The sequence below is a fragment of the Theropithecus gelada genome, chromosome 7a (assembly GCF_003255815.1).
Source record: "Theropithecus gelada isolate Dixy chromosome 7a, Tgel_1.0, whole genome shotgun sequence".
In the NCBI taxonomy this organism is placed as follows: domain Eukaryota; kingdom Metazoa; phylum Chordata; class Mammalia; order Primates; family Cercopithecidae; genus Theropithecus; species Theropithecus gelada.
This window is the reverse complement of record NC_037674.1, coordinates 3,804,250-3,827,207: the sequence shown is the minus strand read 5'-3', so window position 1 is coordinate 3,827,207 and position 22,958 is coordinate 3,804,250. Positions and strand designations below refer to the sequence as shown.

At 42.4% G+C, this 22,958-nt stretch overlaps 1 protein-coding gene across 5 annotated transcripts in view; it reads left to right on the top strand.

Annotated features, from left to right (window-relative positions):
* Positions 1-22,958, top strand: part of SNRPN (small nuclear ribonucleoprotein polypeptide N) — a 145,723-nt gene that overhangs the window by 5,760 nt on the left and 117,005 nt on the right. For 2 of the 5 annotated variants that reach the window (XM_025389498.1, XM_025389496.1), the window contains exon 2: positions 366-473. The exons of the other annotated variants lie outside the window; for them this stretch is intronic. The gene's annotated coding sequence lies outside the window, so the exon portion shown is untranslated. The remainder of the gene's footprint in view (positions 1-365; positions 474-22,958) is intronic. 5 annotated transcript variants of the gene reach the window in all.

Here is a 22,958-nt window from a genome sequence, read left to right as displayed (position 1 = left end):
GGGCATGAGAGGAGGGTGGTGGGTTGGAAGGACCACTGGGATAATACATGATGAGGCAGGAGCTGGAAGGGCAGACTATGGAGGGACTGGGCCTGGGGGTGAGGGTACCAGGCAGCTCAGAAAGTGATGCAGGGGCCCCTCTCTGAGGACTGCATTCTGTGGGGAGGGATTTGAATGCCTCAGTTCTTTTATGAAATGTTATCCCCAATCCATGAGATCTTTTGATTCAGGAACCAGTCAGAACAGGTGAGGGTGGCCCCAGTCCACTGTGCAGGACCATTAGCATTGCTAGGAGGGGTTGGTGCTGAGGACAAAAGAGAGTGAAACGGGGCAAAGAGCTGTCTTTCCCATTTGTCATTTTGCAGATGTAAGTGGGATCCGTGGATCTGAAAATTCACAGTGGCCCACTCACCACCACCTGATGAAGAATACACCACAGGGTGAGAGCATCCTAACAGCAAACTGCAAATGAAGTGGGTTTGCAGCTGCACAGAGAAGGGACCCCAGGTAAGCTACATGGGCAAGGTGGGCAGGGGACTCCAGAGGTGGTAGCAGTGGGTCTTTATGCAATTATTCTCTGAAGGCATACACATGTTTGTCAATGTATATGCATGACCCCTTACATGTTGATGTTCACATACAAACCTCACAATTTTCTCATGTTTCTCAGACCATAGCGTGTTGTCTTGACTTTATTCTTTCTACCACATGTAACCATGCCTTGTATACCTAGCAATACTTAACGTTTATTTTTGGTGGATTATTCATAGTTAATGCATTTCCTGACTTAGTAGCCAAATGAAATTGCCTTGCTTTGCAAGCCTTTGGTTGATCATTTCTGAAGATTTGTGTCCCTGAATTCATTGGGAGTCTCCTCTCCATGTTCTTAAGCGAGGGTCCTGTTGGGACTGTTACATTATCCTACTTAACTTTGGACTCGTATGTCCTGGAAAATATGAAACTATCAATATTCACTTGAAAATTCCAGGTGCTTTATCTTTTACTTTGTTTTTGCCATGTTTCCAATATTATATATTTTCTCCCACTTACTTTGGATTTAATTTCTCTGCTTCCTTTTACAGTATAAATTTAGATGTTTGAATTTTAGATTTCAACTTTTGTAATATCTACACACTCAATGCTGTAATTTTCCTCTAAGCTTCCTTGTTGTAGCCAGTAAATTTTGATAAGGTGTGTTTTCCTTTAAATTAAGTACAACATTTTTTTAAAATTTTTCTCGTGAGATTTCTTTGACCCATGTGTTATTTGGAAATGAATTATTTACTCTCCATGTATTTTGCAATTCACCGGTTTTTTAAAAATTGATTTCTAGCTTAATTCTGTTGTGGTTTGAGTGCATACATTGTATAATTTTGATTCTTTTAAATGGTTTCAGGTGTGTTTTATTGAGGATGATGTGGTGCATCTTGACGAGTGGTCTTTGTGGATTTGAGTTCAATGTGTGTTCTGCCCGTTGTTGGATAAAGAAGTCTGTAGATGTCAATTTTATCCAATTGATTGATGATATTGTTGAGTTCAACTATGTCTTTACTGATTTTTTCTTCTTGGTGGACCTGTCTATTTCTGACAGAGGAGTGTTGAAAGTCTCCAACTATAATAGTGGACTCATCTATTTCTTCTTGTGGTTTAAACAGTTTCTGCCTCACGTAGATTGATGCTCTCTTGCTCTGTTGTTACATGCATACATATTAAGGACCATTATATTTTCTTGGAAAATTGATCCCTTTATTATCAGATAAGGTCTTTATCCCTGACAATTTTCCTTTATTTACATTACATTCTTTCTGAAGCTAATAAAGCTATGCCTGCTTTCTTCTGGGTACTGTTAGCAAGGTACATTTCCTTTCATTCATTTACTTTTATATGTCTTTTATGAATTGACAAATAAAATTTGGGGTATTTACTATGTAAAATCTTCACATCACCTTCAAACATGATGTTTAAAGAATAATATATATTGTGAAGTGATAAATTCTTGCTAAGAACATATGTGTTACCTCACACAGTTATTTTTTGTGGCAAGAACACTTTACATCCACTCTTTCTTCATTTTTCATAATGCAATTTATTGTTAACTATACTTACCATGTTGTACGATACATCTCTTGGTCTTTTTCCTCCCATCTAACTGAAATTTTGTACCCATTCACAATCATCTACCCAACCTCATCCCCAACCACCCTTAGGCCCTAGTGCCCACTGTTCTACTTTGTCTTTATATAAATAAGCTTTTTTAGATTCCACTTACGCATGGGTTCATGTGGTATTTGTCTTTCTCTTCCTGGCTTATTTCACTGAATATATTGCCATGCAAATTTCATGCTGCCTCCAGTGACAGCATTTCTCCCTTTTTAAGGCTGATAATATCCTGTTTTGCATATACACTACATTCTTTTTATCCATTCATCTATTGATGGGCACTTAGGTGGATCCTACACTTGGCTATTGTGACTAATTCTGGAATGAATGTGGGAGTGCAGATACCTAGCCAACACACTGGATAGTCATGAAATCTCCCGAGGCAGATTTTATTACCCTTGGATATATACCCAGTAATAAGACTGCTGGATCAAAGGGTAATCCTATTGTTATTTTTTTAGGATCCTTCACACTTTTTTTCATAGTTACTATATTGTACTAATTTACATTCCCACCAACAGTATGCAAGTGTTCCCTTTTCTCCCCATCAACACTTACTAACTTTTGTCTTTTAAAATAGCCATTCTAACAAGTGTGAGATGATATCTCATTGATTTTAATTTGCAATTGTCTATGTATGTCTTCATATTTACAGAGATTTCCAATATACAAGATATAATTGGGTCTTTTTTTAGATCTACTCTGGCAATGTGTCTTTAATTGGTGCATTTCAACCATTGCTACTCAAAGTGATTACTGACATGGTTGTGAGAGGCGAGGCCAGCTGGACTTCCTGGGTCGAGTGGGGACTTGGGGAACTTTCCTGTCTTACAAGAGGATTTTAAAACACACGAATCAGTGCTCTGTAAAATGCACCAATCAGTGCTCTGTAAAATGCACCAATCAGTGCTCTGTAAAATGCACCAATCAGCGTTCTGTAAAACGCACCAATCAGCAGGGTTCTAAAAGTAGCCATTCGAGGGGAGGATTGAAAAAAGGGCACTCTGGTAGGACAGAAATGGAACATGGGTGGGGACAAAAGGAAATAAAAGCTGGGCACGCCAGACAGCAGTCGCAACCCACTGGGGTTCCTTCACAGGGCATGGAAGATTTGTCCTTTTGCTCTTCACAATAAGCCTTGCTACCGGCCACTCTTTGGGTCCATGCCATCTTGGACTAAGAGTCCAAGGTCAGTTCAACCTGGTGGAGAAAGCTGGCAGTTAGATGAAAAATATACGCAGACTTGCTGCAGGTGTACAGATAACAAACGTAGCAACTCAAAAGATGATGAAAACAGAGTAGAAATGATGAGAATGATGCCTGGAGCTTGGTTCCGGGCTTTGCTGTGGTGTTAGGTGGTCACAGAGCAGCTTATTGAGAGCTTATGTCCGTGCCTCCTGCTAACAGTAGATACTTGATTAGGATGTGAACAGAATGTTTACCTGGTTTTTACTTATAGCACTTGGATTACTAGTATTAGAATATAAGCCCTTTGGAGACAGAAAATTCTTCGATTCTGTGTTTTCAGAGGCGAGGATAATTCGTCCGACCTCACTGGTGAGAATACGTAGGTGTTGAACTAATGCACGGATTAAACTGTAAGGGCAAAGAAAAAAGTTCCCCTTTGTCCTCTGAAGGTTCAGTGAAAAATCAACTGGCAAAAGGAAGATTAATAGAAGGAAAGGTATGTAAAATTTTATTTTAAATCACGTAGGGAGGGAACCACAAAAGAATGATGACCCAATGAGGTACACAAGTTTATATATCTGCTTGCGTAGAGGAAGGAGGAGATGTGGAACGTAGACTTTTATTTTAAGAGGCAATAGACCGTCAAGGAGAATGAATAGACCCAGGAGGCAGGAAGCAGACGTTAGGGGAAGGTGAGGTGCAGAGCTACACAGGAAGAGAGGTTATTGTTTAATGCAAATTAAGTCCTCCAGATAATCTCTTGGAGCTGACCTCAAAAGAATAGATGGTAAGTTTGTCTGGGCTGGTGAGGACTTCCAGCCTCTTGATCTTTCCTGGTTACTTGATGAGATCCCTGGGGAGGGTGTTCAAGAGCATTGCATTTATTTATTTATTTATTTTTGCTGATGGAATCTCACTCTTGTCACCCAGGCTGGAGTGAAGCGGCGCGATGTCGGTTCACTGCAACCTCCACCTACCAGATTCAACCGATCCTCTTGCCTCAGTATCCTGAGTAGCTGGGATTACAGGCACCTGCCATCACGCCCGGCTAATTTTTGTATTTTTAGTAGAGACGGGGGTTTCACCATGTTGGTCAGACTGGTCTCCAACTCCAGACCTCAGGATTCACTCGCCTTGGCCTCCCAAAGTGCTGGGATTACAGGCATGAGCCACCGTGCCCTGCCTGTAAATGCCCGGCCCATTGTATTTCTTTTTTTTTTTTTTTTTTTTTTTAATTATTATTATACTTTAGGTTCTAGGGTACATGTGCATAATGTGCAGGTTTGTTACATATGTATACTGTGCCATGTTGGTGTGCTGCACCCATCAACTCGTCAGCACCCATCAACTCGTCATTTACATCAGGTATAACTCCCAATGCAATCCCTCCCCACTCCCCCCTCCCCGTGATAGGCCCCGGTGTGTGATGTTCCCCTTCCCGAATCCAAGTGATCTCATTGTTCAGTTCCCACCTATGAGTGAGAACTTGCGGTGTTTGGTTTTCTGTTCTTGCGATAATTTGCTGACAATGATGGTTTCCAGCTGCATCCATGTCCCTACAAAGGACACAAACTCATCCTTTTTTATGGCTGCATAGTATTCCATGGTGTATATGTGCCACATTTTCTTAATCCAGTCTGTCACTAATGGACATCTGGGTTGATTCCAAGTCTTTGCTATTGTGAATAGTGCCGCAATAAACATACGTGTGCATGTGTCTTTATAGCAGCATGATTTATAATCCTTTGGGTATATACCCAGTAATGGGATGACTGGGTCATATGGTACTTCTAGTTCTAGATCCTTGAGGAATCACCATACTGTTTTCCATAATGGTTGAACTAGTTTACAATCCCACCAACAGTGTAAAAGTGTTCCTATTTCTGCACATCCTCTCCAGCACCTGTTGTTTCCTGACTTTTTAATGTTTGCCATTCTAACTAGTGTGAGATGGTATCTCATTGTGGTTTTGATTTGCATTTCTCTGATGGCCAGTGATGATGAGCATTTTTTCATGTGTCTGTTGGCTGTATGAATGTCTTCTTTTGAGAAATGTCTGTTCATATCCTTTGCCCACTTTTTGATGGGGTTGTTTTTTTCTTGTAAATTTGTTTGAGTTCTTCGTAGGTTCTGGATATTAGCCCTTTGTCAGATGAGTAGATTGCAAAAATTTTCTCCCATTCTGTAGGTTGCCTGTTCACTCTGATGGTAGTTTCTTTTGCTGTGCAGAAGTTTGGTCAGATGAGGAAATTTCAGAAAGAGGCTCTTCCTGGGCTTGGGGGTGGGAGACAAAATTAGAGGGACCTTCATTCTGAGGCAAATTCTAAGACTTCTCAGCATGACAAAGCACCAGTCTTTGGTGTATCTGAGCCCCAACAAAATAAACTGATTTGTGTATGAAGAGTGGAGCTTACAGCTCACACAGAAAATCAATCCTTATTGACTCAATTTTCAACTTCATCTGGATTACCAGATGCACAGTGTGAAAATAAGTCATTTGCCAGTCTGAGCAACATAGCAAGAGCCCGTCTCTATAAAAAGTGTAAAAAATTAGCTGGGCATGGTAGTGAGCATCTGTTGTCCTAGCCACTCTACAGCCTGAGATGGGAGGATCACTTGAGGTTACAGTGAGCTGTGATCATGATCAGGTCACCACACTCCAATCTGGCTACAGAGTGAGACCTTGTCTCTAAATATATATATATATATATATAATATATAGCATATACGTATAAATATATATAATAGAGCATATATATAGCATATAAAATATATAGATATATATGAAATAAGTTATTTGTATTCAAAGCATCAAATAAAATTTTGTTTTAATTTTCTAAAAATTTACAAGTAACATATATAGGTATGCTGTTTTTCTTCTTATATGTGACTACATTACTTTAGGGGCTCCAAAATATCATTTACTAACGCTAGTAAATGTGCATTGTCACATTTTGTCCAATTTTGTCCAAACTTTAATCAAGTGCCTAAGAATTTAAAATTACCTCAATTACCTCAAATTTTCCAAACTTTAATCAAATGCCTAAGAATTTAATATTACCTCAATTTTGTAGAAGCAAATCACAGCTTATCATTTTAGATGTTTTACTTACTTATGAGTTTTCCCACCTTACTGTTGTTTCTGGCCTGCCTGTGGCAGCATTGCCATTCACTGGAACTTGCTTCCATAGGAGGAGCATCCTGATGTGTTCAGGAATACTATTCAGATCATTCCCCATCGGAGTTGTCTATTCTGTCTATCCCTCTCATCCCTATAATGAATGCATACATTCTTTCTGTTTGTTTGGTAATTATTGGGTCATTTAAAATGAAGACTATGAAATGAGAACAGAACCACTGACCGAAATGTACAATTTTTTAAACGTACTGTGAGGAAGAAAGTTCCAGAACCTAAGCACAGAGTATGTTACTAATCCAGAGAGAAAGTATATTTAAGAACAACCAGAGTGGTCAGGAAGTCAATTTCTTTTATCTTTTTAAAAAAAAATTTTTTTTTTAATAGAGACAGTGTCTTGCTTTGTTGCCCAGACTAGTCTCGAACTCCTGGGCTCAAGCAATCTTCCCTCTTCAGCCTCCCAAAGGGATCAGTTTCTGAAGTAAGATGATGAGTGTGTTGATTTCTTGAGCATTGTCTTAATACGCTACAGCTACCAGGCCAGGCGCGGTGGCTCACGCCTGTAATCCCAGCACTCTGGGAGGCTGAGGCAGGTGGATCACAAGGTCAGGAGATCGAGACCATCCTGGCTAATATGGTGAAACCCCGTCTCTACTAAAAATACAAACAAAAAAAATTAGCCAGGCGTGGTGGCGGGCACCTGTAGTCCCAACTACTCGGGAGGCTGAGGCAGGAGAATGGTGTGAACCCGGGAGGTGGAGCTTGCAGTGAGCCAAGACCACACCACTGCATGCCAGCCTGGGCAACAGAGTGAGACTCCGTCTCAAAACAAACACACAAACAAAAAAATATGCTACAGCTACCATAACAAAGTACCATAGATTGGGTGGCTTAAGCAACAGAAGTTGACGTTCTGGAGGCTGTAACTTCAAGGGAATGTTTAGCAGGGTTGTATTCTTTGTGACCTCTCTACACGGCTGGCAGATGGCCACCTTCTCTCTGTGCTCTCACCTGCTCCTCCCCCTGTGCTCACATATCCCCGGTTCTCTCATCCAAGCATTCTATTCTTATAGGGACACCAGGCAGACTGGATTTGGCCTGCCCTAATGACCTCATTTACCTTAATCACCTCCTTGAAGGCCCTATGTCCAAACAGTCACGTTCTGAGACACTGTGGGTTAGGGCTTTGCAGGCGAGAAAAATAATACCTTTCCTCCATCTGTTGCAAGGTTCATGGCTGAGTCCCCATAACAAAATCCAGATCAACAAAAGAACAGTATACAGATGCATTTTTTTTGAGATGGAGTCTTGCTGTGTTGCCCAGGCTGGAGTGCAGTGGTGGGATCTCTGCTAACCACAACCTCTGTGTCCCGGGTTCAAATGATTCTGTTGCCTCAGTCTCCCGAGTAGCTGGGACTATAGGCACCCACCACCACGCCCAGCTAATTTGTGTATTTTTAGTAGAGATGGGGTTTCGCCATGTTGGCCAGGCTGGTCTCATACTCCTGACTTCAGGTGATCCGCCCTCCTCACCTCCCAGAGTGCTGGGATTACAGGCATGAGCCACCGCACCCAGCCACAAATGCATTTAATGTAAGTTTTATGTGACACAGGAGACTGGAAATGAAAACTCTTAACATCTAGGGAGAACTGCATTTTTATGGACAGTCATGCAGAAGTATGATTGAAGGACAAAAGGGTATGATCTAATGGAAATACACTGGGAGGAACTTACCAAGGTCTGACTGTTCAGGTTCTTCTTGGCCTCCAGGTTTGACATTCCTTCCCTTTGGGCATAGGGCAGAATACCTGTCACATGAGGGTCTTCAGGAGAGAAGAGGTGGGAGCAGGTCATTCAAACCTTTCTCCTTCTGGAGTTTTCTGTCTCCTCCAGCTTAAAATCCTCAGTGTGCCAAGGTGCCATATATTGGGGAAGTATTTCCTGTACCCCAGTAGCTTCAATGTATAACTGTTAGCCACAACAAGCATGAATAGAGATTTCAAGCTACAGAAGGAAGCAAAGGACTACCGAGAGGTAGAGATGTCCAAAGGTAACTCTGGTGAAAAGAATGAACTCCTTGTACAGCTGTGAGTGGGAGTCTGGGCAAACGATCAGTCTGAGCCTACCTGTAGGCGGGACTCTTTAACCATTTTATATTTATGCAGAACGAGTAAATGGAAAACTCCCGTGGAAAAACACTAATCATATAACTTGGGAGCTACCGATTTTTTGTTTGTTTGTTTGTTTGTTTGTTTTGAGACTGAGTCTCGCTCTGTCGCCCAGGCTGGAGTGCAGTGGTTCGATCTCAATTCACTGCAAGCTCCGCCTCCCGGATTCAGGCCATTCTCCTGCCTCAGCCTCCCGAGTAGCTGGGACTACAGGCGCCCGCCACCACGCCCGGCTAGTTTTTGTGTAATTTTAGTAGAGATGGGGTTTCACCATGTTAGCCAGAATGGTCTCAATTTCCTGACCTCATGATCCGCCCGCCTCAACCTCCCACAGTGCTGGGATTACAGGCGTGAGCCACCGTGCCTGGCCCCAACTCTTTAATTTTTAAAATTGGATTTCTTGAGGTGATATCCATCCTTTTCCAGTACACGGTTTATAGAGTTTCAACAAATACATACTGTCATGAAATTACCACCATAAACAAGGTTTCCCATAGTGGCGACAGCTTGGGAAATCCTGACAAAGGCTTTAAGGCTTCCTGGCCTCTGCTGCCATGACCCTGTAGAAAGAATGGATTATGAGATTCTTTCCCACCTGCCCTCCCTGGGTCTCAGATCTTCCCTATCTATCAGATAAGGATTGGGCTGAGCTGGTGTAGCCGGTTTGTCTGTCCCTGTGTTGAGGTTACTACTTCTGCTGGCACTCAAAGCACTTCTTATAGACCTAAACATGTTGATTTCAGTCATCCAGTCCAGCAAGGGAGGTCATGTCCTATACAAACTGGATGTGCCTGGTAACATAACCCACCCCACTGGAACTATCAGATGTTTCCAGTACCACGAGAGGGTTCCTAGCACCCTGGGGCTCCCTGATCCTGTCCCCCCAGCACTGTGAGATCCCATAGAAATGGGGGGGGCACCTTGGGAAACACTGCCATAAAATTAGAGGTAGGGGGCCCTTTCTGGGGTTTTATGGTGGCCTGAACCATATGGTGGCAAACCACCCCCAAGAACATGCACTTTGAAGAGAAAAGGAAAAAGAATGGCAGGGAACATTGAGGTTGGAATTTCACAGGAACAGCCTAATTAGTCAGCTGCCTGGTCCACCTCCACCCACATCAAGCTCAGTGTTTCCCAACATGTGCTGCAGTGCCCCGTTTCCCATGCGTTGGAGTGTGGAGTTCAGTGTTCATACTGTAGATAGAAGTAACACTCATGAGCAGGCCTTCTTCATGTCCTATCTTCAGTTGCTTTGCAAGTTGACTGTTCCATTGTTCAGCAGCTCCATTGGCCTGCAGATGGCAGGGTGCATAAAAAGCCTATTGTATTCCATGAGAGCATGGCCATCGTTTTTATGGTCATGTAATGAAGGATGCTTCTTGGTGAGACTGAGGTTCTGTGGGATAGTCAAAATCGTGACATAAGTTCTCCTCAACAACAGCACTGGTAGTATCAGCATCCACAAGAGTGCGTATTTTCTGTCCTTTTAAGTAGCAAGCTGTTTTGATAGTCTTTGTCCCCACACAGCGGCTCTTTCAATGTTCTAGTCACTCAATTGCCATTCTCCTGACAAGGTAAGTAGGCTGTTAGCAAAGGCCCACACACTGGTGAAATGCAGGAAGACCTGGTGGCCTGCATGGCCATCACCAGTGCGTGTTGTTTGGTCCACTGGGCAAATCATCGATGTTTGTTCTGTGAAATGATGATGATAACCACAGCCTAACAGACCCCATCTGCTCCGTTGTCTCACTGAGCCATCAGTAAACCATGCCACACCATCAGCAGGCTTGTCTCAGAGCCTCAGGCTCCGGGCAGCCATGGGAGGAGCCAAAGCACACCCAATGAGTCTCTTGGTGTCTTCTAATTAGCTAGCCATTTGTTCATGGAGCCTGCTGGTCACATGTGGTCCTAGCTGGGCCTGAACTTGAATGCACCACTTCCATTTGATAATTGAAGTCTATCGAGCCTGTCTAATTTTATTGGTTAGGTTTGTGAGTCATCCAGAGAGAAACAGCAGTTCAGGTTGCAGAGTTCCATCTGGCATTCTGGCCACGAGGTGCCCAGTCCAAAACAGTGCCCAATATCAAGTAAGGATTGCCATTTGAAAGAGGGATATTTGGCGGCTGCCTGAGGCAACTTATGTGTCCAAGATCTCAGAGGCTGGTACACCCCAGTGTCGGTTTTCTGTTGCCAGAGACATCTATCACTGTGCGTCAGGTCGCACACAACTGTGATTTCATCAGGCTAGCAGATTTAAGGTTTAAAAGGCAGTGCCTGAGACATAAATTGTTGAAAACCTGCTGCTGTAAAGGGTTCCATTCAAAGTGTGTGGCTTTATTGGTTTCCTTGACTGTGGGTGCCAGAAGAACCCCCATGTGGGATGCATGTTGTCTCCAGTACCCAAAGAGACCTAACCAGCTGCCAGGCCTCCTTTATACCAGTGAGTGCAGCCAGGGGATTGCCTGTATCTGGGATACCGTTTTGGCTTCTTGCTCAAGTAGCTTTGGCATTCATTGTGCCCATGACCTTTTTGACAGCTAAACTGGGCTGTTACATTGTGACAGGTGGGTCGTCACTTTTTTCTTTTTCTCGAGATGGAGTCTTGCTCTGTCACCCAGGCAGAGTGCAGTGGTGCGATCTTGGCTCACTCTAACCTCTGCCTCCCAGGTTCAAGCACTTCTCCTGCCTCAGCCTCCTGAGTAGCTGGGATTACAGGTGCCCACCACTGCGCCCTGCTAATTTTTATATTTTTAGTAGAGACAGGGTTTCGCCATGTTGGCCAGGCTGAGCTTGAACTCCTGACCTCGTGATCTACCCACCTCAGTCTCCCAAAGTGCTGGGATTACAGGCGTGAGCCACCACGCCCAGCTGGTTGTCACATTTTTATCTGTAACAAGTAAATCCAGAATTGATAAAATCATGTCATTTTTCCATTTAGTATGCAGTACCACTTTTTTTAAATAACCCAGTGGGGCTTGGGTAGCTTAGGTAACAGACAGGAGTGGATATGGCCCACTATTGTGTCTTAGTTCTTAACTATGAGGGGGCATAATCTTCCAGGGCATCAATGCCTATAATGCACTCAAGGCAGGAAACACAGCTACCTGCATAAAAAATTGCTCACAGGGCCCTACCCACAAGTACATAAGCATTGTGTGCCGATAAGCATCAAGGGCCACCAGTTTGTTCCCAAACCTCCCAATGTTATCCGTTTAATTATTCTCCTAAAAGGACCCAGAAACATTGTCATGTGGGCTCCAGTATCCAAGAACCTGAGAAAAAACTGAAGTCCTCTGTTTTCTCCTCTTATCATAACAAGGATATAAGGCCAGAAGGCTACAGTGGGGACTAGAGGCCTTGACCCCATTCTTAACTGTGTCAATCAGGCCAAGACACTTAGGTGGCAATGTTCCTTTATCAAACACTCGTAACAGCCACACTGCATAAGATTTCCCTGGTCTTCCTCTTTACCCATTAGAGCCTGACTCTTCCCATCTTCTGAGGTGACATTTTACATGTTAGTTCCTCTCATGCCTCAGGGACCATACAAGGACCTCTCTCTGGTTCCTTCTCGGGTGCCTCAGGGTCTGTCTGAATACTCACCATCCAAGCTCTTGGGCCCTGACAATGTGGGACCACATAAGTGCCCAGCGCCTAGGGGATCTTAAACTATGGTCTTCTGTTCTACATTCCTTTCTCTCTGCCTCAGTCCATGCAGCCAGCTCATCTACATCTGTGGGGAGGAGAGTGACATATGTTCCATTTATCACCCGTCTTTATCCACAACTCATCCAGGTGCATGTCCAGCCCCTGTGCTCCTGGGCTGATGTCTCTGCCTTGGGCTGAGTAGTGGTTGATATTGCCCCTCCCACTTTGCCAGAAAGCCTTGTTTCTCTGACTGGACCTTACTCACTTCACCAGTTTTTGAAGCAGGTTCACCAATTACCAATCCCAAGGGAGGACTCTACCACAGAAAGGACAGCAAAGATCATCACTATACCGGCCATCAGGAAGAGGAGTCCAAACACTTCCACCCACTGTATCCTCCACTGCAGTTCCGCAACTGCCTGAGAGCAGTGAGCCAGAGCACATTCTCAGGCAATAAGTTATCGGATGCAGATTTACTACTTACAGATAGGGAGAAAGTCTTCTTTCAAAAGAAGCCTAGGCTCCATTGTGAGCTCATCCCCAAAGGCTCAAGAAGGGTTCCCCGGGCAGATGAAGTCTCAATTGCACATGTCCCCCTGCCACCACGGCTGAGGAAACCCAAAAGGAGCCCACCCTGGGTTATATACCTCTGGGCAGACATGGCTCACTGAACAAAGCGTTAAGGAAATGCTCCTTTCAGGGCAGAGAGGAATAAACCCCAGCTCTCCTAGACAGTCCCTCCCTAACTAAAGATGTGACATTCCTCAGGAAGGGCCAGAACATAGGCCAGGGGTGTTCCAGACAGTCCCTCCCTAGCTCAGAATATTGCATTCCAGGCTGATTCTACACTTATTCTTGACAAATTAAAACTGAGAAAATGGGAAGAATTGAATCCATCCAAGACCACCTGGAGGACTGTTTTGCATTTTCACCCCAAAAGTTCCATTGTAGTAATCTTCACACCACATTTAGTTTTGGAAATTATTGATCATATCTATCTCCATAACTTTGCCTTTTACAGAATGTCATATAAATGAAATCATTCTGTATGTAATCTTTCAATAACACTTTTGAGATATGTCATGTTTAATGTATCAGTAGTTTATTTCTTTTTGAAACTGACTTGCACTCTATTCAATGAATGTACCACAGTTTACTCAATTATTTATTTGTTTTTTGAGACGGAGTTTCGCTCCTGTTGCCCAGACTGGAGTGCAATCGTGCGACCTCGGCTCACTGCAACCTCTACCTCCTGGGCCCAAGAGATTCTCCTGCCTCAGTCTCCAGAGTACTCATCATTTTTATTAATATAAAATGTTACGAATATGGATAACTTGATGGTTATTTGTGTTGGGCTATTATATGGCTAGTACAAGCATATGGTTTCATTCATCTTGGGAAAATAGATCTTAGTGCTGAGTTGCTGGATCATGTAACAAGAGTATGATTCAGAAGGCTGGTTGTGGTGGCTTGCGCCTATAATCCTAACATTTTGGGAGGCCAAGATGGGAGGATCACTTGAGGCCAATAGTTTGAGAGCAGCTTCGCCAACATAGTGAAATCCCATCTCTACTAAAAATACAAAATTTGGCTGGGTGCAGTGGCTCATGCCTGTAATCCCAGCACTTTGGGAGGCTGAGGAGGGTGGATCACCTGAGATCAGGAGTTCAAGACCAGCCTGGCCAACATGGTGAAACCCCATCTCTACTAAAAATACAAAAGAAAATTCACGAGGTGTGGTGGTGCACGCCTGTAATCCCAGCTACTCGGGAAGCTGAGACAGGAGAAATGCTTGAACCCAGGAGGCAGAGGTTGCAGTGAGCCGAGATCCTACCACTGCACTCCAGCCTGGATGACAGAGTGAAACTCCATCTCAAACAAAAACATACATACACACACACACACACACACACACACCTTAGCTAGGCATGGTGGCGCACGCCTGTAATCCCAGCTCCTCATGTGGCTGGGGCATGCGAATCGCTTGAACCTGGGAGACAGAGGTTGCAGTGAGCTGAGATGGTGCCACTGCACTCTAGCTTGGGCGACAGAGCACAGCTCTGTCTTAAAAAAAAAAAAAAGTATTGATTCACTTCACAAGAAACTGCTAAAATTTTTTCCAAAGTGGCTATTATTTTGCATCCTAACAGAAAATATGGGAATCCCAGTTACTCCACATCCTTACCAGCACTTGGTTTGGACTCTGTGTGATTGTGTGTGTATGTGTGTGTTTGTGTGTGCACATGAGTAAATGTATGTATATATGTATATATATCGACTCTTAATAATTCCAGTAGATACATAGTGGCATCTTATCGTAGTTTCAATAATTTACATTTCCTAATGATAATGGCATTGAACAAAACTCATTAACTTGTTTTCCCTCCGTATCTACTATTTTTCACTTTTCTCATTTCAAAAAATGTTTTTTGTTATATTATTAAATGTAACTATGTATATGTATAATTTTTATATGACCTACATCTGTTAAGTATGGAAAATATTTTTTTCTGAGCCTGTGCCATCTCGTCATTCTCTTAACAGTGTCGGTCAAAGAGCAGCATTTATTTTTAATTTTGACTAAGAATAATTTGTTCTTTTTTTTGTTTTTTGAGACAGAGTCTGGCTCTGTCACCCAGGCTGGAGTATAGTGGCACAATCTTGGCTCACTACAACTTCTGCCTCCCGGGTTGAAGCGATTCTCCTGCCTCAGCCTCTTGAGTAGCTGGGATTACAGGCACCCGCCATCATGACCGGCTAATTTTTGTACTTTCATAGAGACGGGGTTTCATCATGTTGGCCAGGCTGGTCTTGAACTCCTGACCTCAGGTGATCCACCCGCCTCTGCTTCCCAAAGTGATGGGATTAGAGGCACAAGCCACCGTGCCCAGCCGATTTGTCCATTTTTAAATTTTGTGCTTGATATTTATTCCCTACCATTATATATTGCTTAACACAAGGTCATAAAACTTACCTACAATATTGTCCTTAGAAATTTTATGTGTTAAGGATTTACATTCATATCTATGGTATTTTGAATTAATTTTATATCTAGTGCAGAAAAGGGTGAAGACTTTTGTTTTGTATTTTGGCATATGTGAATGCTCAATTGTTTTAGGAGCATTAGCTACAAATACTCCGCTTTCTTCAATTCAAGAAAATTGAATTTCCTTGGCACATGAGTCAAAAACCTACCAACCATATATGTATATGCTATAATGTTCCATTTATCTAAATATTTATCCTTATACATATCAATATATGTATATGTATATGCTATACATACATACATATATTTGCTACTGTTCCATTTATTTATTTATCCTGACACCAATACCACATTATCTTGACTAATACCACATTATATTAAACTTAATAGCCAGGCATGGTGGCTCACACCTGTAATCAAAGTACTTTGGGAGGCCAAGGTGGCCAGATCACCTGAGGTTGAGAGTTTGAGACCAGCCTGACCAACACGGAGAAACCCCATCTCTACTAAAAATACAAAAATTAGCCAAGCGTGGTGGCACATGCCTGTAATCCATATTACTTGGGAGTCTGAGGCAGGAGAATACCTTGAAACTGTGAGATGGAAGTTGCAGTGAGCTGAGATCGCGCCATTGCACTCCAGCCTGGGCAACAAGAGCAAAACTCTGCCTCAAAAAAAAAAAAAAACAAAAACAAAAACAAACACCTTGAAATAAGTAGTGTGAGTCCCCCACTATTGTTCCTTTTCTTCTAAATTGGTTTGGCTGTACTATTTAGTTTATTACACAAATTTTGGAATCTACTTCTCAGTTTCTTAAAAAAAAAAAAAAAATTGGCTGAGGATTCTACTGAATGTATAGATAAATATGTAAGAATTTCCCCTTGGCCGGGTGCAGTGGCCCAAGACTGTAATCCCAGCACTTTGGGAGGCTGAGGTGGATGGACCACAAGGTCAGCAGTTCGAGACCAGCCTAACCAAGGCCTGGTGAAACTGTGTCTGCTAACAATACAAAAATTAGCTGGACATGGTGGCAGGTGCCTGTAATCCCAGCTACTCAGGAGGCTGAGGCGGAGAATCGCTTGAACCTGGGAGGCAGAGGTTGCAGTGAGCCAAGATCATGCCACTGCACTCCAGCCTGGGTGACAGAACGAGACTCCGTCTCAAAAAAAAAAAAAGAATTGACCCTTAATATTGAGCCTTCCAAACCATGAAATTGGTGTATCTTTATATTTGTTTAGATTTTTTGAATATCTGATCAGCGTTTTCTAATTCCCAGAGCACACATTTTGCACACATTTTGTCAGATTTATATCTAAGTATATCATGTTTTTATGCTATTGTAAAATACGTTTTAACTTCTACACTCAGTTTTTCATTATCAGTATAAAGGAAGTCAACTGATTTTCACTCACTCATTTTTACAAACTAAGCAAATCTAGTGGCAGCTATGTGGCACATACATTGCTACTTGTGAGGGATGGATAAATGAAAAACAGATATTTCTCCTTTATTTGAGGCATCTGTCAAGCAGAGGTATGAACAAATAGGCAGTGCAAATCAGAGGGGTTGTAGCAGGGAATGTGCATTATTCTGTGGAAATCCACAAAATGCATGGGCATACAAACCAAATTTAAATAGTCATAGAAGGAATCCTGCAGGAAGTAATTTATGATTGAATAAAGTAGCTGAAAACCATGCAAATTAGAATTAGACAAGACAAAAGAAGGATTAGTATTCAGGTAGAGACCAGGTGTGTCTACAAGTCAATATTTTTGAGACATCACAGGGAAAGTAGCAATTTCAGTACACCCGAAAGAAGTTAGAAATCTATGTCAGGACTAGATTTTTAAGAAATTTTGTTCTGTGTCAATGAGTTAGGATTTTTATAGTTTTCTGAAGTTCTATTCATCAGCTACTATGGGGTCAACTCAATTAAGAATACAGCTGTTGTAAAATGGGAATTTGGGAGTCTTGTGAATTTGAAAGGAAAAAAAAAAAAATGTGGGGTTGAGGCTCAAATCCTGTACAGGCAAAGAAAAAGTTGTAAGTGAGGAAAATGAGAGACAACATAAAGTCTGGGAAAAGCGTCCACAAACAATTTTAGTATTTTCAGGGTAGAAGCTCCTCTTGATTGAGTCATACCTTCCTGTCAAAGATAGGAAGTCAGAAAAATCTTCTGCCTAGAAAACTACATTTCAGCACCAAGCATAGGTTACTTTCATGCCTTAATCTCACCTTACCAGCATTTCACAATACCTGCTACACTGCGGTTTGAGGAATAAGACTGCTGTGCTCACAGCGCCATCTAGCATCAACAGAAAGGGAGGCCGATGGCAACCTTAATAACAGAGGCCCGGGAAAACAAAGGTGGGGCCCAGGAACTGGAAACTGTTAATTTCAGCAGGATTTTTCTTATATTTATTTAAAAACTAAAATATTGGCCGGGCACTGTGGCTCATGCCTGTAATTCCAACACTTTGGGAGGCCGCGGCGGCCAGATCACTGGAGGCCAGGAGTTCGAGACCAGCCTGGGTAACATGGTGAAACCCCGTCTCTACTAAAAATACAAAACTTGGTGGACATGGTGGAGGGCGCCTGTAATCCCAGCTGCTCGGGAGGCTGAGGCAGGAGGATTGCTTGAACCCAAGAGGTGGAAGTTGCAGTGAGCCGAGATTGCGCCACTGCACTCCAGCCTGGGTGACAGAGACTCCACCTCAAAATAATAAAATTGCTGCAGGAGTCAGGAGTGAAATGCAATCCATAACCATTCCCAGTAAAGACTCAGCGAGTTCTGACCCATGCCCACTTTTCCTGTCATTTAACGCAAGGGGTAAAGGTCAAAGTGAATCCCATTACGATAACTGATTTACAAATACGGATGTATAGTAGTGTGTTACCCTGAGCGCAATCATACTTCGGATGTAACTGTAAAATGACTTCAGCAGACTTTGCAGTGTTGCAGTGCAGTGTCACATTAAACCCCAAGCTGTGATTCCCTACACATCACTCTCCAGGAGCATTAGAGTTCAGAAGATTAATTTCTTAGACGAAAGCCTTGAAGGGTTATTATTCCATAAAACGTTTTCCAATCTGATTAAGAAGTTAGGTGCATTCGCTCAAGTTTCCGTGGCAGGGCCGGGACTCCCGGTCTCCCGCGATTCTGAGCGGTGCCTCACAGTCTAGCTCCTCCAACCTCACAGGGCGGCCCGCAGGATATGCGCCATTGTCCGGCGCGGCCAACCAGCTCGCGGTGCGCTTTGGGAAGGTTACAAGACGGAGGGGGAGGGCGGCTGCCTGCAGGGGGCAGATCCGCAGGATATGCGCCATTGTCCGGCGCGGCCAACAAGCTCGCGGTGCAGTGTGGGAAGATTACGTGAGGGAGGGGGAAGAAGGCTGCCTGCAGGCGCAGATCCTGTTTGCGCCTGCGCGGGACGGCAGGATTTGGTGGTGCCCTTTCCCCCTGCTATTTCCGTTTCCGCGCTTCCCGCGGATCTGTTCGGCTTATGGCGCCGGCTGGGAGTCTCTTATCAGCCGCGTATACCGCGGAAACTTTAACCTGAGTTTTACCCGTAGAAATGTTCCTCTCTAGGTTTCGTATCATTGTCTTGGTTCTTAATCCTGTATTAACTTTGTTTTAATCTAAGGTTTCTCTTGTTTCTCTTTCCCGAAAACTGGTGTTTCTTTACAACCTCTTTTTAAAGTTAAACGTTGCATGAACCATGATTTTATATTCTTCCTTTTTAGTATTAATAACTTCAGTGTCTTTTTTTGCATTTGCCTGAAAATCTGAAATATTTTTCAGTTGACTGAACTGATTATTGTTTTCTAAATATCGGAGACTACTTTAATCATTTGTGTATTGGCCTTAAGAGTCTCTATTTATTTTTAACTTTTCCACCAACATACCTTTAATATGAAAGGTCTTGTAGAGCTTCAAGGTCAGCCTTTCCCCCACAGTCTCTATTTTCACTATAAAATACCGTGTTTTTAAAAAAAAAAAAAAAAAAACCCAAAACGTACAAGGTTGAAAGAAATTTCTCTACTACTTTTTAAAACAGTGGCTAGGTCATGCTTTTCTGTGTATCCTGACTTCCCTTATTTCATCACCTCATCCATCACTTTACAACTGATCATGCAATCACAAAATTATTTTACTAATCAGATTATTAAATGTGTGCCTTACATTTGAAGAAACAAGGTCTACCCAAGGCTTAGTTTTCCCTAGGACACTGGGAGAATAGAAGATCTGGTTTACAGTGCCACAGTGGTGATCACACAGGAATAAACGGGACACAGGTCAAACAATCCAGAAAGACATCTGCCAGTGTATGTTTCCTGTGAGATGGACACCTGGTCCCAGGTCAGACACAGGTGTTAGAGCATCAGCTAGGTAAAAGAAGTAACCCGTAGGAGACACACTGTAAACACCTATGTCCAGCTCCCCTTCATTTCCCATTATTGGAGGGCTGCTAGCCGCTCTGTTACTAGGACCCAGATTTAGCTGGGGCCTCTCAGAACAGGTCAGAATTGATCTATGCACAGTACCTGTCGGAGTCTGGATGAGGGCCATCCACTGAAAGTTAGTGAATCAAAGATTTAAGATGGATCTAAATGGAAATAGATCTCTGTCAAATGACTATACACGTAATTACCTTATTTTATACTTATTGAAAAAATCCTATAATTATAAAGGCATAGGATTTACTTGTCATGAAAATGAAGGCAATAATGAAAGTAATTTATAAATGAATTTGCAGATATCTTGAAATTCCAATTCTGATTTTTCCAAATTAGATTTTGATTCAGAGTCATGGATGTCTTCACACCACCCTCTGTGGCATGAACAGAGATGGTAATGAAGTATTTCTTAGAAAACAAGGCTGGACCACTGTTTGTGTGATTTCCACCTTTCTTGCTGACACCGTTCTGCATGTTTTGATGTAGGTGATGTTACCAGAAGGAAACAGCAGAAGGTTGCAAAACAAGTTCATTCATGTGCAAACAATGAAAGCCATGTCGTGGCTGCCAACAGGCTAGTGATTGTAATAATACTTGACAAAATACTTTTTTAAAATTATTCAAATAAGGTAACTAATAAAGATATGGAATTATCAAGGGAGCTCTATTAATGGAGCTGAATCTTTGAAACAAGAACATCTTCCTTCATCAAGGGAGCAAAACTGTCCAGAAAAAAAGTACAGATGAGGTAGAAGCAGCCTGGCCATGAGTTGATCTTCACAGTGGATTGAGAATAGGGAGACTGGAGAAGAGGTTGAGGGGGAAGTCAGGGCTCACTCCTGTCCTAAGAGCAAAAGGGAGCAAAAGAACCGTGTTCATCTGCAGATTCACACACTCTTCACTTTGAAAGAAAATTTAAGTTTATTAGGAAACAATATCGATGAGGAGTTTTTATTTCTTTATTTTTTGTTTTCTTTTTTTGAGACAGGGTCTTATTTTGTTGCCCAGGCTGGAGTGCAGTGGCATATACACAGCTCACTGTAGCCTCTACCTCCTGGACCCTAGCAGTTATCCTGCCTCAGCCTCCCATGTAGCTGGGACCACAGGCATATGCCACCAAGCCCTATTTTTTTTTTTTTAATGTTTTGTAAAGACATGTCTCACTTTGTTGCCAAGGCTGGTGGGGGAAAAGTTTTAGAGATTCATTAAATCATTTGTGAAATTCAAAATAAAGGAAAATATTCTGATTTGGGTATTGCCCGGTACATGTTTGGGGCTTACAGGTAAACAATATAGACAAGATAACCTCTGATATTTCAGTCCAGTAGTGATTCAAAGACTGTAACCAAAATCTCAACTGTAGGAGTTAGAGCAGCTCTTGGGAGCTGAGAGCACAGGTGTCCGACCTGAAACAGAATAGACAAGGAAGGCCTCTAAGAGGAGGAACATTGGAGGAGATTCTGGAGAGTGTGGAGCAGTGAATCCGGCAAACAGGAGAAGGAGAAGAGGAAAAAATGTGTCCGTAGCACAGGCCAGGACATGAGAAGGGGACAGTGGATTGGAAGGACTGCTGGGATTAGCAACATGTAAGGAGGGCAGGAGCGGGAAGGGCAGACCATGGAGAGGCTGTGCAGTGGAGAGTAGGCAGGTCAGGAAGTGACACGGAGCTGGCCAGCCTACTAAGGAATGGATTGGTTGTGCTGGTGGTTCAAATACCTGAGTCTTGTTCCTTGCAATAGTACCTCCAGGTCAGGAAAAGTGAGGATAGCCTCTGTCTCTGGGGAGGTCCCTGTGCATTATGAGGATTTGGTTCTAGGAAGAAGGGAGAGTAAAGAGAAACAGAGAAGACCCTCCAGATCCAGTACCGGCCGACTAAGGGAACTGGGATGCTCCTGTTCATGTCCCTTTCTCCATCGCTCAGACCCATCCCATCCCACCCTGAGGGCAGGTTCCTTTCCCCTCAGTTATTTTGTGCATCTCAGATGATGACATATATTGTGAGTTTATTCTATCACACATGACTTCTACATTATACCATAGAAAGAGTTACTTACATAAATTACTTAATGGTAGATTATTCATAGTCAAAATGTTGTCAGCTTAGTAAACAAATGAAATTTTCACGCTTTAGTTTTTCTTCATTGATCATCTGTGAAGATTAGTGTCTCCTCATTTCATGGATGTCACAACTACCTGTTCTTAAGTAAGGTATATGCTTGGGGTGTTGTGTTTTGCCTGTTAATGTTGGATACTCCAGTGTTCAGCAAACTATAAACCTATCAACACGCATTTGAAAAATCCAGTTGCTTTGTGTTTTATTTTATGTTTCCTGTCTTTTCAATATTATATCTTTTCTTCTGCTTACTTTAAATTGAATTTGCTCTTCTTTTTCTATGTTCCTTAGACGGAAACTTAGGTGATCATCATTGGGCACCATCATAGGGTCTATGCATTCCAACCTGGGCAACAGAGTGAGACCATATCTCAACAAAAAAGAGAGAAAAGAAAAAATAACAGAGAAAATTAATTTTTAAAAATTAGGTAATGACAAATACGGAATTCCAAATATATTGCTAACAATATCGCTAATGGTCTGTTAAGCTTGACAGTGCTTTTAGAAAACTTGTTTTGTTTAGAATAGTGTTAGACTCACAGAACAATTGGTAATATAAAAAGTTTACATATACCACACATACACAGTTTTCCTTATGAATCTTATTATTAACATTAGTGTGCTGCTCTTGTTACAATTAAGAACCAGTGTTAAACATTATCATTCACTACTATCCTTGCTTTATTCACATTTCCTTAGTTTCACTTAATGACCATTTTTGACTCTGGAATCCCATCCAGAATGACACATCACATTTAGATGTCATTTCTACTTATGCTTCATAAACTGTTGACACTTCCTTTAACTTTCCTGGTCTTTCATGACATTGACATACTTCATTAGGAAGTTGTCTGATGTTTTTCTCCTGATTAGAGTTTTGGGGTTTTTTTGTTTGTTTTTGTTTTATAGACGGAGTCTCGCTCTATTGGCAGGCTGGAGTGCAGTGGTGCAATCTCGGCTCACTGCAACCTCTGCCTCCCAGATTCAAGCAATTCTTCTGCCTCAGCCTCCCAAGTAATTAGGACTACATGTGCGCACCACCACACCCAGCTAATTTTTGTATTTTTAGTAGAGACAGGATTTCACCATGTTGGCCA